This window comes from Orbicella franksi, chromosome 11 (assembly GCF_964199315.1).
Source record: "Orbicella franksi chromosome 11, jaOrbFran1.1, whole genome shotgun sequence".
Lineage (NCBI taxonomy): Eukaryota > Metazoa > Cnidaria > Anthozoa > Scleractinia > Merulinidae > Orbicella > Orbicella franksi.
Genome location: NC_138155.1, coordinates 428,469 through 445,672, shown reverse-complemented (window position 1 = coordinate 445,672; position 17,204 = coordinate 428,469).

The following is a 17,204-nucleotide window of genomic DNA, read 5'->3' as shown; positions in this document are numbered from 1 at the left end:
CGCATCGTGATTTTGACCAACTTCGGCTCGATTTCCCGAAACTTCGGGGATATATTCAAATTCCAAGGACTCTAAACTAACCCCTGATGGCCTTGGTCTGCAGTGAAATGGACACAGCAAATTTTTTTGAACGCTTAGTTTCGAAATTCTGGGCCGAAATATAGCCCCACTTCACTTTAAGACTCAAATAGTAGCCGAGACCGCCTTAGACGCATCGTGATTTTGACCAACTTCGGCTTGAGTTGCCAGAACTTAAGGGATATTTTTTAGTCCCGCGGACTCTAAACTAACTCATGATGGCCTTGGTTTTCAGTTAAATTGAGAGAGCAAAACTTTTTGAACGCTCACTTTCGAGCTTCTGGGCCGAAATATACAGCCACGTCACTTTAAGACTAAAAGAGTAGCCGAGACTGCTTTACGCGCATCGTGATTTTCACAAACTTTGCCTCGATTTCTCGGGACTTGGGGGATATTTTGATGTCCCGGACACTGTAAACAATCTGCTGATGTGGCTTGGTTTGCGGTGAAATGGACACAGCAAAACTTTTTGGACTTTCACTTTCGAGCTTCTGGGCCGAAATATAGCCCCAGTTCACTTTAAGAATCAAAGAGTAGCCGAGACCGCCTTACGCGCATCGTCATTTTCATAAAATTCGGCTCGATTTCCCCGAACTTGGGCGATATTTTCCAGTCTCGAGCAGTCTAAACTAACTCCTGATGGCCTTGGTTTGCAGTGAAATGAACACAGCAAAACTTTTTGGACTTTCACTTTCGAACTTCTGGGCCGAAATATAGCCCCAGTTCACTTAAAGAATCAAAGAGTAGCCGAGACCGCCTTACGCGCATCGTGATTTTGACAAAATTCGGCTCGATTTCCCCGAACTTGGGCGATATTTTCCAGTCCCGAGCAGTCTAAACTAACTCCTGATGGCCTTGGTTTGCAGTGAAATGAACAAGGTAACACTTTTTGAACGCTTATTTTCGAGCTTCTGGGATGAAATATAGCCCCACTTCACATTAAGACTGAAAGAGTAGGCGAGACCGCCTTACGCGCATCGTGATTTTGAGCAACTTCCGCTCGATTTTCTAGAAGTTTGGCGATATTTGCAAGTCCCGGGGACACTAAACTAACTCCTGATGGCCTTGATTTGATGTGAAATGGACGCAGGAAAACTTTTTGAACGCTCAGTTTCGAGCTTCTGGGCCGAAATACAACCGTACTTCACTTTAAGACTGAAATAGTAGCCGAGACCGCCTTACGAGCATGGTGATTTTGACCCAGTTCAGCTCGATTTCCCGGAACTTGGGGGATATTTTCCAGTACGCAAGACTTTAAACTAACTCCTGATGGCCTTTTTTTGCAGTTAAATGCGCAAAGCGTAACTTTTTAAAAGTTCACTTTCGAGCTTCTGGGCCGAAATATAGCCCCACTTTACTTTAAGACTGAAAGAGTAGCCGAGACCGTCTTACGCGCATCGTGATTTTGACCAACTTCCGTTCGATTTCCCGGAACTTCGAGGATATATTCCAGTCCCGGGGACTCTAAACTAACTTCTGATGGCCTTGGTTTGCAGTGAAATGGACACAGCACATTTTTTTGAACGCTCACTTTCGAGCTTCTCGGCCGAAATATAGCCATACTTCACTTTAAGACTGAAAGAGTAGCCGAGACCGCCTTACGCGCATCGTAATTTTGACCAACTTCGGCTCGATTTGCCGGAAGTTGGCGAATATTTTCAATTCCCGGGGAAGGTAGACTAACTTCCGATGGCCTTAGTTTGCAGTTAAAATGACACAGCAAAACTTTTTGAACGCTCACTTTCGAGCTTATGGCTCGAAATATAGCCCCACTTAACTTTAAGACTGAAAGAGTAGCCGAGACCGCCTTCCGCGCATCGTGATTTTGGGATACTTCGGCTCGATTTCCCGCAAATAAGGGGATATTTTCCAGTTCCGGGGACTCTAAACTAACTCCTGATGGCCTTGGTTTCCAGTGAAATGGACACAGGAATACTTTTTGAACCCGCATTTTCGAGCTTGCTGGCCGACATATAGCCCTACTTCTTTTTAAGACTGAAAGAGTAGGCGGGAGCGCGTTACGCGCATTGTGATTTTGAGGATCTTTGGCTCGATCTGGCGAAACTTGGGAGATATTTTCCAGTCCCAAAGTCTCTAAACTCACTCCTGATTGTCTAAGATGTGAGTGAAATAGACAGAAAAATTTTTGAACCCTTACTTTCGAGCTTCTGGAGTTAAATCTAAGCCCACTTTACCTTAAGACTGAAAGAGTAGCCGAGACCCCCTTAAGCGCATGGTGATTTTGAGTAACTTCGGGTGGATTTGCCGTAACTTGGGGGATATTTCCAGTTCCTTTGACGCTAAACTAAGTCGTGATTGCCTTGTTTTGCAGTGAAATGGAGACAGCAAAACTTTTTAAACACTCAGTTTCGAGCTTCTGGGCCGAAATATTGCCCCAATTCACTTTAAGACTGAAAGAGTAGCCGAGACCGCCGTACGCGCGTCGTGATTTTGACCAACTTCGGTTAAATTTCCCGGAACTTGGGGGATATTTTCCAGTCCCGGGGACTCTAAACTGACCCCCGACGTCCTTGGTCTGCAGTAAAATGGACACAGCAAAACTTTTCGAACGCTCACTTTTGAGCTTCTGGGCAGAAATATAGCTCCACTTCACTTTAAGAGTGAAAGAGTAGCCGAGACCGCCTTACGCCCATCGTAATTTTGACCAACTTCGGCTCGATTTCGCGGAACTTGGGGGATGTTTTCCAGTCACGCGGACTCTAAAGTAACTCCTGATGGCCTTGCTCTGGAGTGAAATGGACACAGCACAACTTTTTGAACGCTCGCTTTCGAGCTTCTGGGGGGAAATATTGCCCCAGTTCACTTTAAGAATGAAAGAGTAACCGGGACCGCCTTACGCGCATCGTGATTTTGACCAACTTTGGCTCGATTTCCCGGGAAATGGGAGATATTGTCCGGTACCGGAGACTCTAAAGTAACTCCTGATTTCCTCGGTTTGCAGTGAAATGGACTCAGCCAAACTTTTTGAACGTTCACTTTCGAGCTTCTGAGCCGAAGCATAGCCCCACTTCACTTTAAGACTGAAAGAGTACCCGGGACCGCCTTACGCGCATGGTAATTTTTTCGAACTTCGGCTTGATTTCCTGGGACTTGGGGGATATTTTCCAGTCCCGGAAGCTCTAAACTAACTGCTGAATGCCTTGGTTTTTAGTGAAATGGACACAGGTAAAAGGAGCGCACGCTCGGTTTCCAGGTTGTAGGCCCAAATATAGCCCCACTTTATTTTAAGACTGAAAGTGTACACGAAACCGCCTTAGGCGCATCGAAATTTTTAGCCACTATGGCTCGATATGCCAAAACTTGGGGGATATTTTCCAGTCCCGGGGACTCTACCCTAACTTTTGATGGCCTTAGTTTTCAGTAAAATGGTCACAGGTAACAGGAGCGCACGCTCGGTGTCGAGCTTCTAGGCCGACATGTAACCCCAGTTCATTTTAAGACTGAAAGAGTAAACGAAACTGCCGTGCGCCTATCGTAATTTTAAGAAAGTATGGCTCAATTTGCCGAAACTTGGAGGATAGCTTCCAGTCTCGAGGATTCTAAACTATCTCCTGATAGACTTAGTTCTTAGTGAAATGGACACAGGTAAAAGGAGAGCACGCTCGGTGTCGAGCTTGTAGAACCGAAATATAGCCCCACTTCATTTTCGGAGTAAACGAGTAGCCGAGACCGCCTTACGCGCATCGTGATTTTGAGCATCTTTGGCTCGATTTGCCGGAATTCGGGCAATATTTTCCAGTCCCGAGGACTCTATGTTAACTCCTGATGAACTTACTTTTCAGTGATATGTACACAGGCAAAAGGAGCGCACGCTCGGTGTTGAGCTTCTCGGCCGAAATATAGCCCCACTTCATTTTAAGACTGAAAGAGTAGCCGAGACCGCCTTACACGCATCGTGATTTTGAGCAACTTTGGCTCGATCTGCCAGAATTTGGGAAATATTTTCCAGTCCCAAGGACTCTAAACTAACTCCTGATGGCCTAAGATGTCAGTGAAATGGACACAGGTAAAATTAGCGCACGCGCGGTCTCGAGCTTCTAGGTCGAAATATAGCACCCCTTAATTTTAAGACTGAAAGAATAACCGAGAGCCCGTTACGCGCATCGTAATTTTCATCAACCTCGGCGCCATTTCCTGGAACTTGGAGAATATTTTCCAGTTCCGGGGACTCTAAACTAACTCCTGAGTGCCTTGGTTTGCAGTCAAATGGACACAGCAAAACTTTTTTAACGCTCACTTTCGAGCTTGTGGGCCTAAATATAGCCACACTTCACTTTAAGACTGAAACAGTAGCCGAGACCGGGTTACGCGCATCGTGATTTTGAGCAACTTCTGCTCGCTTTCCTGCAACTTGGGGAATATTTTCCAGTCCCGGGGACTCTAAACTAACTCCTGATGGCCATGGTTTGCAGTGAAATTCACACAGCACAAGTTTTTTAACGAACACTTTCGAGCTTTTAGGCCGAAATATAGTCCCACATCACTTACGACTTAAAGAGTAGCCGAGACCGGCGTGCGCGCATCGTGATTTTGACCAACTTTGGGTCGATATTCCGGAACTTGGGGGATATTTTCCAGTCCCAGGGACTCTAAACTAACTCTTGATGGCCTTGGCTTGCAGTGAAATGGAGACAGCAAAACTTTTTCAACGCTCACCTTCAAGCTTCTGGGCCGAAATATAGCCCACTTTACTTTAATACTGAAAAAGTAGCCGAGACCGCCTTACGCGCATCGTGATTTTGACAAACTTCGGGTGGATTTCCCGGAACTTGGGGGATATTTTCCAGTCCCTTGGACGCTAAACTAGGTGCCGATGGCCTTGTTTTGCAGTGAAATGGACACAGCAAAGGCTTTTGAAGACTCACTTTCGAGGTTGTGGGCCGAAATATAGCCATACTTCACTTTAAGACTGAAACAGTAGCCAAGACCACGTTTCGCGCATCGTGATTTTGATCAACTTCGGCTCGATTTCCCGGAACTTGCGAAATATTTTCCAGTCCCGGGGACTCCAAACTAACTCGTGCTGGTCTTGGATTGCAGTGAAACGGAAACAGAAAAAGTTTTTGAACGCATACTTTCGAGCTTCTGGACCGAAATAGAACCCCACTTCACTTGAAGACTGAAAGAGTAGCCGAGACCGCCTTACGTGCATGGTGATTTTGAGCAACTTCGGCTCGATTTTCCGGAACTAAGGGGATATATTCCAGTTCTGAGGACTCTAAACTAATTCCTGATGGCCTTGGTTTGCAGTAAAATGGAGCCAGCAAAACTTTTTGAACGCTCACTTTCGAGCTTCTGGCCCAAAATATAGCCCCCATTACTTTAACACTGAAAGAGTAGCCGAGACCGCCTTACGTGCATCGTGATTTTGACAAACTTCGGGTTGATTTCCCGGAACTTGGGGGATATTTTCCAGTCCCGGGGACTCTCAACTAACTCCTGCTTGTCTTGGTTTGCAGTGAAATGGACACAGCGAAAGTTTTTGAACGCTCACTCTCGAGCTTCTGGGCCGAAATAGAGCCCCATTTTACTTTAAGACTGAAAGAGTAGGCGAGACCGTCTTGAGCGAATCGTGGTTTTGACCAATTTCGCCTTTATTTCCCGAAACTTGGGGGATATATTCCAGTCAAAGGGACTCTACAGTAACTCCTGGTGGCCTTGGTTTTCAGTGAAATGGACAGAGCACAACTTTGGAGCTTCTGGGCAGAAATATAGCCCCACTTTACTTTAAGACTGAAAGAGTAGATGAGACCGCGTTACGCGCATCGTAATTTTGACGAACTTCGAATGGATTTTCCGGAACTTGGGGGATATTTTGCAGTCCCTTGGATGCTAAACTAAGTCCTGATGGCCTTGTTTTGAAGTAAAATGGACACAACAAAACTTTTTGAACCCTCACTTTCGAGCTTGTGGGCCGAAATATAGCCACACTTCACTTTAGGACTGACACAGTAGCCGAGACCACGTTACGCGCATCATGAATTTGATCAACTTCGGCTCGATTTCCCGGGACTTGGGGGATATTGTCCAGTCCCGGGGACTCTAAACTAACTTCTGATGGCCTTGGTTTGCACTGAAAGTGACAGAGCAAAACTTTCTAAACACTCACTTTCGAGCTTCTGGGCCGAAATATAGCCCCACTTCACTTTAAGACTGAAACAGTAGGCGATACCGCATTTCGCGCATCGTGATTTTGATCAACTTCGGCTCGATTCCCCGGAACTTGGGCAATCTTTTTCTGTCCCGGGGACACTAAACTAACCCCTAATGGCCTTGGTTTGCAGTGAAATGGACACAGCAAAACTTTTTGAACGCTCACTTTCGGGCTTCTGGCCCGAAATATAGCCCCACTTCACTTTAAGACAGAAAGAGTAGCCGAGACCACTTTAGAGGCATCGTGATTATGACCAACCTCGGCTCAATTTCCCGGACCTTGGGGCATATTTTCTTGTCCCGGGGACGCTAAACTAACTCCTGATCGCCTTGGTTTGCAGTGAAATGAACACAGCAAAACTTTTTAAACGCTCACTTTCGGGCTTCTCGCCCGAAATATAGCCCCACTTCACTCTAAGACTGAAAGAGTAGCCGACACTACCTTACGGAAGTCGTCACTTTGACCAACTTCGGCTCGATTTCCCGGAAGTTGGGGGATATTTTTAGAGTCCCGGGGACTCTAAACTAGCTCCTGATGGCTTTGGTTTGCAGTCAAATAAACACAGGGAAACTTTTTGAACGCTCACTTTCAAGCTCCTGGCCAGGAATAAAGCCTCACTTCACTTTAAGACTGAAACAGTAAGCGAGACCGCTTAACGCGCACCGTGATTTTGACCAACTTCGGCTAAATTTCCCTGAACTTGGGGGAATATTTTCCAGTCCCGAAGACTCTTAAGTAACCCCGGATGGCCTTCGTTTGCATTGAAATGGATACAGCAAAACTTTTTGAAGCTCACTTTTGAGCTTCTGGGCCGAAATATAGCCTGACTTCACTTTTATGACTGAAAGACTAGCCAAGACCGTCTTGCGCGCATCGTGATTTTGAGCAACGTCTTCTCGATTTTCCGGAACTTGGGAAATATATTGCAGTCCCAGGGACTCTAAACTTACTCCTGATGGCCTTGGTTCGCAGTGAAAGGGAGACAGCAAATTTTTTGCAGCGCTTACTTTGGAGCTTCTGGGCCGAAATAGAGCCCCACTTCACTGTAAGACTGAAAGAGTAGCCGAGGCCGCCTTAGGCGCATCGTGATTTTGATCAACTTCGGCTTGAGTTGCCAGAACTTAAAAGATATTTTCCACTCCCGGGGATTCGAAACTAACTCATGATGGCCTTGGTTTTCAGTGAAATTGAGAGAGGAAAACTTTTTGAACGCTCACTTTCGAGCTTCTGGACCAAAATATAGCCCTACTTCACTTTCAGACTCAAAGAGTAGCCGAGACCGCCTGACGCGAATCGTTATTTTGACCAACTTCGTCTCGATTTGGCGGAACTTGGAGGATATTTTCCAGTTCCGGGGACTGTAAACTACTTCCTGAGGGCCTTGCTTTGCAGTGAAATGGGCACAGCATAACTTTTTGAAGGCTCACTTTCGAGCTTCTGGGCCAAAATATACACGTCACGTCACTTTAAGCCTAAAAGAGTAGCCGAGACTGCTTTACGCGCATCTTGATTTTGACAAACTTCGGCTCGATTTCCCGGAACTTGGGGAATATTCTGATGTCCCGGAGACTGTAAACTATCTCCTGATGTGGCTTGGTTCGCGGTGAAATGGACACAGCAAAACTTTTTGAACTTTCACTTTCCAGCTTCTGGGCCGAAATATAGCCCGAGCTCACTTTAAGAATGAAAGAATAGCCGAGACGCCTTACGCGCATCGTGATTTTGACCAACTTTGGCTCGATTTCCCAGGAAATGGGGAATATTTTCCGATTCCGGGGACTCTAAAGTAACTCCTGATTGCCTTGGTTTGCATTGAAATGGAGAGAGCAAAACTTTTTCAACGCTCCCCTTCGGGCTTCTGAGCCGAAATATAGCCCCACTTCAGTTTAAGACTGAAATAGTAGCCGAGACCGTCTTACGCGCATCGTGATTTTGACCAACTTCGGCTCGATTTCCCGAGACTTCGGGGATATATTCAAATTCCAAGGACTCTAAACTAACCCCTGATGGCCTTGGTCTGCAGTGAAATGGACACAGCAAATTTTTTTGAACGCTTACTTTCGAAATTCTGGGCCGAAATATAGCCCCACTTCACTTTAAGATTGAAATAGTAGCCGAGACCTCCTTAGACGCATTGTGATTTTGACCAACTTCGGCTTGAGTTGCCAGAACTTAAGGGATATTTTTTAGTCCCGCGGACTCTAAACTAACTCATGGTGGCCTTGGTTTTCAGTTAAATTGAGAGAGCAAAACTTTTTGAACGCTCACTTTCGAGCTTCTGGGCCGAAATATAAAGCCACGTCACTTTAAGACTAAAAGAGTAGCCGAGACTGCTTTACGCGCATCGTGATTTTGACAAACTTTGGCTCGATTTCCCGGGACTTGGGGGATATTTTGATGTCCCGGACACTGTAAACAATCTGCTGATGTGGCTTGGTTTGCGGTGAAATGGACACAGCAAAACTTTTTGAACTTTCACTTTCGAGCTTCTGCGCCGTAACATAGCCCCAGTTCACTTTAAGAATCAAAGAGTAGCCGAGACTGCCTCACGCGCATCGTGATTTTGACAAAATTCGGCTCGATTTCCCCGAACTTGGGCGATATTTTCCAGTCCCGAGCAGTCTAAACTAACTCCTGATGGCCTTGGTTTGCAGTGAAATGAACAAGGTAATACTTTTTGAGCGCTTATTTTCGAGCTTCTGGGATGAAATATAGCCCCACTTCACTTTAAGACTAAAAGAGTAGGCGAGACCGCCTTACGCGCATGGTGATTTTGAGCAACTTCCGCTCCATTTTTTGGAATTTTGGCGATATTTTCAAGTCCCGGGGACTCTAAACTAACTCCTGGTGGCCTTGGTTTGATGTGAAATGCACGCAGGAAAAGTTTTTGAACGCTCAGTTTCGAGCTTCTTGGCCGAAATACAACCGTACTTCACTTTAAGACTGAAATAGTAGCCGAGACCTCCTTACGAGCATCGTGATTTTGAACCAGTTCAGCTCGATTTCCCGGAACTTGGGGGATATTTTCCAGTCCGGGGGACTTTATACTAACTCCTGATGTCCTTGGTTTGCAGTTAAATGCACAAAGCGTAACTTTTTAAAGGTTCACTTTCGAGCTTCTGGGCCGAAATATAGCCCTACTTTACTTTAAGACTGACAGAGTAGCCGAGACCGTCCTACGCGCATCGTGATTTTGACCAACTTCCGTTCGATTTCCCGGAACTTCGGGGACATATTCCAGTCCTGGCGACTCTAAACTAACTGCTGATGGCCTTGGTTTGCAGTGAAATGGACACAGCACATTTTTTTGAACGCTCACTTTCGAGCTTCTCGGCCGAAATATAGCCATACTTCACTTTAAGACTGAAAGAGTAGCCGAGACCGCCTTACGCGCATCGTAATTTTGACCAACTTCGGCTCGATTTGCCGGAAGTTGGCGAATATTTTCAATTCCCGGGGAAGCTAAACTAACTTCCGATGGCCTTAGTTTGCAGTTAAGTAGACACAGCAAAACTTTTTGAACGCTCACTTTCGAGCTTATGGCTCGAAATATAGCCCCACTTAACTTTAAGACTGAAAGAGTAGCCGAGACCGCCTTACGCGCATCGTGATTTTGGGCCACTTTTGCTCGATTTCCCGCAAGTTGGCGAATAATTTAAAGTCCCGGGGACGCTAAACTAACTCCCGATGACCTTGCTTTGCAGTTTAATGAACACAGCAAAACATTCTGAACGCTCACCTTCGAGCTTCAGTGCCGCAATATAGCCCTACTTAAATTTAAGACTGAAAGAATAACCGAGAGCGCCATTTCCTGGAACTTGCAGAATATTTTCCAGTTCCGGGGACTCTAAACTAACTCCTGATTGCCTTGGTTTGCAGTCAAATGGACACAGCAAAACTTTTGGAACGCTCACTTTCGAGCTTGTGGGCCGAAATATAGCCACACTTTACCTTAAGTCTCAAACAGTAGCCGAGACCGCATTTCGCGCATCGTGATTTTGATCAACTTCGGCTCGCTTTCCCGGAACTTGGGGAATATTTTCCTGTCCCGGGGACCCTAAACTAACTTTTGATAGCTTTGGTTTGCAGTGAAATGCACACAGCAAAACTTTTTGAACGCTGACTTTCGAGCTTCTGGACAGAAATATAGCCCCACTTGACTTTAAGACTGAAAGGGTAGTCGAGACCGCTTTGGGAGCATCGTGATTTTGACCAACTTCAGCTCGATTTACCGGAACTTGGGGAATATTTTCCAGTGCCAGGGACGCTAAACTAACTCGTGATGGCCTTGTTTTTCAGTCAAAGAACACAGCAAAACTTTTTGAAGGCTCACTTTCGGGCTTCTGGGCCGAAATATAGCCCCACTTCACTTTAAGACTGAAACGGTAGCCGAAACCGCATTTCGCGCATCGTGATTTTGATCAACTTCGGTTCGACTCCCCGGAACTTGAGCAATATTTTTCAGTCCCGGGGACTCTAAACTAACCCCTGATGGCCTTGGTTTGCAGTGAAATGGACACAGCAAAACTTTTTGAACGCTCACTTTCGGGCTTCTGGCCCGAAATATAGCCCCACTTCACTTTAAGACAGAAAGAGTAGCCGAGACCACTTTAGGGGCATCGTGATTTTGACCAACTTCGGCTCAATTTTCCGGACCTTGGGGCATATTTTCTTGTCCCGGGGACGCTAAATTAACTCCTGATGGCCTTGGTTTGCAGTGAAATGAACACAGCAAAACTTTTTGAACGCTCACTTTCGGGCTTCTCGCCCGAAATATAGCCCCACTTCACTCTAAGACTGAAAGAGTAGCCGACACTACCTTACGCAAATCGTGATTTTGACCAACTTCGGCTCGATTTCCCGGAAGTTGCGGGATATTTTCCAGTCCCGGGGACTCTAAACTAGCTCCTGATGGCTTTGGTTTGCAGTCAAATAAACACAGGGAAACTTTGTGAACGCTCACTTTCAAGCTCCTGGGCAGGAATAAAGCCTCACTTCACTTTAAGACTGAAACAGTAAGCGAGACCGCCTAACGCGCACCGTGATTTTGACCAACTTCGGCTAAATTTCCCTGAACTTGGTGGGATATTTTCCAGTCCCGAAGACTCTTAAGTAACCCCTGATGGCCTTCGTTTGCATTGAAATGGATACAGCAAAACTTTTTGCAGCTCACTTTTGAGCTTTTGAGCCGAAATATAGCCCCACTTCAGTTTAAGACTGAAAGAGTAGCGGAGACCGTCTTACGCGCATCGTGATTTTGACCAACGTCTTTTCGATTTTCCGGAACTTGGGAAATATATTGCAGTCCCGGGGACTCTAAACTAACTCCTGATGGCCTTGGTTTGCAGTTAAATGGACACAGCAAATTTTCTGCAGCGCTCACTTTGGAGCTTCTGGACCGAAATAGAGCCCCACTTCACTTTAAGACTGAAAGAGTAGCCGAGGCCGCCTTAGGCGCATCGTGATTTTGACCAACTTCGGCTTGAGTTGCCAGAACTTAAAAGATATTTTCCACACCCGGGGACTCTAAACTAACTCATGATGGCCTTGGTTTTCAGTGAAATTGAGAGACGAAAACTTTTTGAACGCTCACTTTCGAGCTTCTGGAGCGAAATATAGCCCTACTTCACTTTCAGACTCAAAGAGTAGCCGAGACAGCCTTACGGGAATCGTTATTTTGACCAACTTCGTCTCGATTTGGCGGAACTTGGAGGATATTTTCCAGTTCCGGGGACTGTAAACTACTTCCTGAGGGCCTTGCTTTGCAGTGAAATGGGCACAGCATAACTTTTTGAAGGCTCACTTTCGAGCTTCTGGGCCAAAATATACAGCCACGTCACTTTGAGACTAAAAGAGTAGCCGAGACTGCTTTACGCGCATCGTGATTTTCACAAACTTCGGCTCGATTTCCCGGAACTTGGGGGATATTTTGATGTCCCGGAGACTGTTAACTGTCTCTTGATGTGGCTTGGTTCGCGGTGAAATGGACACAGCAAAACTTTTTGGACTTTCACTTTCGAGTTTCTGGGCCGAAATATAGCCCCAGTTAACTTTAAGAATCAAAGAGTAGCCGAGACCGCCTTACGCGCATCGTGATTTTGACAAAATTCGGCTCGATTTCCCCGAACTTGGGCGATATTTTTCAGTCTCGAGCAGTCTAAACTAACTCCTGATTGCCTTGGTTTTCAGTGAAATGAACAAGGTAACACTTTTTGAACGCTTATTTTCGAGCTTCCGGGATGAAATATAGCCCCACTGCACTTTAAGACTGAAAGAGTAGGCGAGACCGCCTTACGCGCATCGTCATTTTGAGCAACTTACGCTTGATTTTCTAGAATTTTGGCGATATTTTCAAGTCCCGGGGACTCTAAACTAACTCCTGGTGGCCTTGGTTTGATGTGAAATGGACGCAGGAAAACTTTTTGAACGCTCAGTTTCGAGCTTCTCGGCCGAAATACAACCGTACTTCACTTTAAGACTGAAATAGTAGCCGAGACCTCCTTACGGGCATCGTGATTATGACCCAGTTCAGCTCGATTTCCCGGAACTTGGGGGATATTTTCCAGTCCGGGGGACTTTAAACTAACTCCTGATGGCCTTGGTTTGCAGTTAAATGCACAAAGCGTAACTTTTTAAAGGTGCACTTTCGAGATTCTGGGCCCAAATATAGCCCCACTTTACTTTAAGACTCAAAGAGTAGCCGAGACCGTGTTACGCGCATCGTGATTTTGACATACTTCCGTTGGATTTCCCGGAACTTCGGGGATATATTCCAGTCCCGGGGACTCTAAACTAACTGCTGATGGCCTTGGTTTGCAGTGAAATGGACACAGCACATTTTTTTGAACGCTTACTTTCGAGCTTCTCGGCCGAAATATAGCCCTACTTCACTTTAAGACTGAAAGAGTAGCCGAGACCGCCTTACGCGCATCGTAATTTTGACCAACTTCGGCTCGATTTGCCGGAAGTTGGGGGATATTTTCAAGTCCCGCGGACTCTAAAGTAACTCCTGATGGCCTTGCTCTGGAGTGAAATGGACACAGCACAACTTTTTGAACGCTCACTTTCGAGCTTCTGGGGGGAAATATTGCCCCAGTTGACTTTAAGAATGAAAGAGTAACCGGGACCGCCTTACGCGCATGCTAATTTTGTCGAACTTCGGCTTGATTTCCTGGGACTTGGGGGATATTTTCCGGTACCGGGGACTCTAAACTAACTCCTGATTGCCTCGGTGTGCAGTGAAATGGACTCAGCCAAACTTTTTGAACGCTCACTTTCGAACTTCTGAACCGAAGCATAGCCCCACTTCACTTTAAGACTGAAAGAGTAGCCGGGACCGCCTTACGCGCATGCTAATTTTGTCGAACTTCGGCTTGATTTCCTGGGACTTGGGGGATATTTTCCAGTCCCGGAAGCTCTAAAGTAACTCCTGAATGCCTTGGTTTTTAGTGAAATGGACACAGGTAAAAGGAGCGCACGCTCGGTTTCCAGGTTGTAGGCCCAAATATAGCCCCACTTTATTTTAAGACTGAAAGTGTACACGAAACCGCCTTAAGCGCATCGAAATTTTTAGCCACTATGGCTCATTATGCCTAAACTTGGGGGATATTTTCCAGTCCCAGGGACTCTACCCTAACTCTTGATGGCCTTAGTTTTCAGTAAAATGGTCACAGGTAACAGGAGCGCACGCTCGGTGTCGAGCTTCTAGGCCGAAATGTAGCCCCAGTTCATTTTAAGACTGAAAGAGTAAACGAAAGTGCCGTACGCCTATCGTAATTTTAAGAAAGTATGGCTCAATTTGCCGAAACTTGGAGGATAGCTTCCAGTCTCGAGGATTCTAAACTATCTCCTGGTGGACTTAGTTCTTAGTGAAATGGACACAGGTAAAAGGAGCGCACGCTCAGTGTCGAGCTTGTAGAACCGAAATATAGCCCCACTTCATTTTCGGAGTAAACGAGTAGCCGAGACCGCCTTACGTGCATCGTGATTTTGAGCATCTTTGGCTCGATTTGCCAGAATTCGGGTAATATTTTCCAGTCCCGAGGACTCTATGTTAACTCCTGATGAACTTACTTTTCAGTGATATGTACACAGGCAAAAGGAGTGCACGCTCGGTGTTGAGCTTCTCGGCCGAAATATAGCCCCACTTCATTTAAGACTGAAAGAGTAGCCGAGACCGCCTTACGCGCATCGTGATTTTGGGCCACTTTTGCTCGATTTACCGGAAGTTGGCGAATAATTTAAAGTCCCGGGGACGCTAAAGTAACTCCCGATGACCTTGCTTTGAAGTTTAATGAACACAGCAAAACATTCTGAACGCTCACCTTCGACCTTCAGTGCCGCAATATAGCCCTACTTCAATTTAAGACTGAAAGAATAACCGAGAGCCCGTTACGCGCATCGTAATTTTCATCAACTTCGGCGCCATTTCCTGGAACTTGGAGAATATTTTCCAGTTCCGGGGACTCTAAACTAACTCCTGATTGCCTTGGTTTGCAGTCAAATGGACACAGCAAAACTTTTTGAACGCTCACTTTCGAGCTTGTGGGCCTAAGTATAGCCACACTTCACTTTAAGACTGAAACAGTAGCCGAGACCGCGTTACGCGCATCGTGAGTTTGAGCAACTTCTGCTCGCTTTCCTGGAACTTGGGGAATATTTTCCAGTCCCGGGGACTCTAAACTAACTCCTGATGGCCATGGTTTGCAGTGAAATTCACACAGCACAAGTTTTTTAACGAACACTTTCGAGCTTTTAGGCCGAAATATAGTCCCACATCACTTACGACTTAAAGAGTAGCCGAGACCGGCGTGCGCGCATCGTGATTTTGACCAACTTCGGGTCGATATTCCGGAACTTTGGGGATATTTTCCAGTCCCAGGGACTCTAAACTAACTCTTGATGGCCCTGGTTTGCAGTGAAATGGAGACAGCAAAACTCTTTGAACGCTCACCTTCAAGCTTCTGGGCCGAAATATAGCCCACTTTACTTTAATACTGAAAAAGTAGCCGAGACCGCGTTACGCGCATCGTGATTTTGACAAACTTCGGGTGGATTTCCCGGAGCTTGGGGGATATTTTCCAGTCCCTTGGACGCTAAACTAGGTGCCGATGGCCTTGTTTTGCAGTGAAATGGACACAGCAAAACTTTTTGAACGCTCACTTTCGAGGTTGTGGGCCGAAATATAGCCACACTTTACTTTAAGACTGAAACACTAGCCGAGACCGCCTTACGCGCATCGTGATTTTGGGATACTTCGGCTCGATTTCCCGGAAATAGGGGGATATTTTCCAGTCCCGGAGACTTTAAGCTAACTCCTGATGGCCTTGGTGTCCAGTGAAATGGACACAGGCACACTTTTTGAACGCGCACTTTCGAGCTTGCTGGCCGAAATATAGCCCTACTTCTTTTTAAGACTGAAAGAGTAGGCGGGAGCGCCTTACGCGCATTGTGATTTTGAGCATCTTCGGCTCGATCTGGCGAAACTTGGGAGATATTTTCCAGTCCCAAAGTCTCTAAACTCACTCCTGATTGTCTAAGATGTGAGTGAAATAGACACAAAAATTTTTGAAGCCTTACTTTCGAGCTTCTGGGGTTAAATCCAAGCCCACTTTACCATAAGACTGAACGAGTAGCCGAGACCCCCTTAAGTGGATCGCGATTTTGAGTAACTTCGGGTGGATTTCCCGTAACTTGGGGGATATTTCCAGTTCCTTTGACGCTAAACTAAGTCGTGATGGCCTTGTTTTGCAGTGAAATGGAGACAGCAAAACTTTTTAAACACTCAGTTTCGAGCTTCTGGGCCGAACTATTGCCCCAATTCACTTTAAGACTGAAAGGGTAGCCAAGACCGCCGTACGCGCGTCGTGATTTTGACCAACTTCGGTTAAATTGCCCGGAACTTGGGGGATATTTTCCGGTCCCAGGGACTCTAAACTGACCCCCGACGTCCTTGGTGTGCAGTCAAATGGATACAGCAAAACTTTTTGAACGCTCACTTTTGAGCTTCTGGGCCGAAATATAGCTCCACTTCACTTTAAGAGTGAAAGAGTAGCCGAGACCGCCTTACGCCCATCGTAATTTTGACAAACTTCGGCTCCATTTCCCGGAACTTGGGGGATATTTTCAAGTCCCGCGGACTCTAAATTAACTCCTGATGGCCCTGCTCTGGAGTGAAATGGACACAGCACAACTTTTTGAACGCTCACTTTCGAGCTTCTGGGGGGAAATATTGCCCCAGTTCACTTTAAGAATGAAAGAGTAACCCGTACCGCCTTACGCGCGTCGTGATTTTGACCAACTTTGGCCCCATTACCCGGGAAATGGGGGATATTTTCCGGTACCGGGAACTCTAAACTAACTCCTGATTGCCTCGGTTTGCAGTGAAATGGACACAGCACAACTTTTTGAACGCTCACTTTTGAGCTTCTGGGCCGAAGCATAGCCCTACTTCACTTAAAGACTGAAAGACTAGCCGTGACCGCCTTATCCGCATCGTGATTTTGGGCTACTTCGGCTCGCTTTCCCGGAACTTGGGAGATATTTCCCAGTCCCGGGCACTCTAAACTAATTCCTGATGGCCTCGGTTTTCAGTGAAATGGACACAGCCAAACTTTTTGAACGTTCACTTTCGAGCTTCTGGGCCGAAATATAGCCCCACTTCACTTTAAGACTGAAAGAGTAGCCGGGACCGCCTTACGCGCATGCTAATTTTGTCGAACTTCGGCTTGATTTCCTGGGACTTGGGGGATATTTTCCAGTCCCGGAAGCTCTAAAGTAACTCCTGAATGCCTTGGTTTTTAGTGAAATGGACACAGGTAAAAGGAGCGCACGCTCGGTTTCCAGGTTGTAGGCCGAAATATAGCCCCACTTTATTTTAAGACTGAAAGTGTACACGAAACCGCCTTAAGCAAATCGAAATTTTTAGCCACTATGGCTCGATATGCCAAAA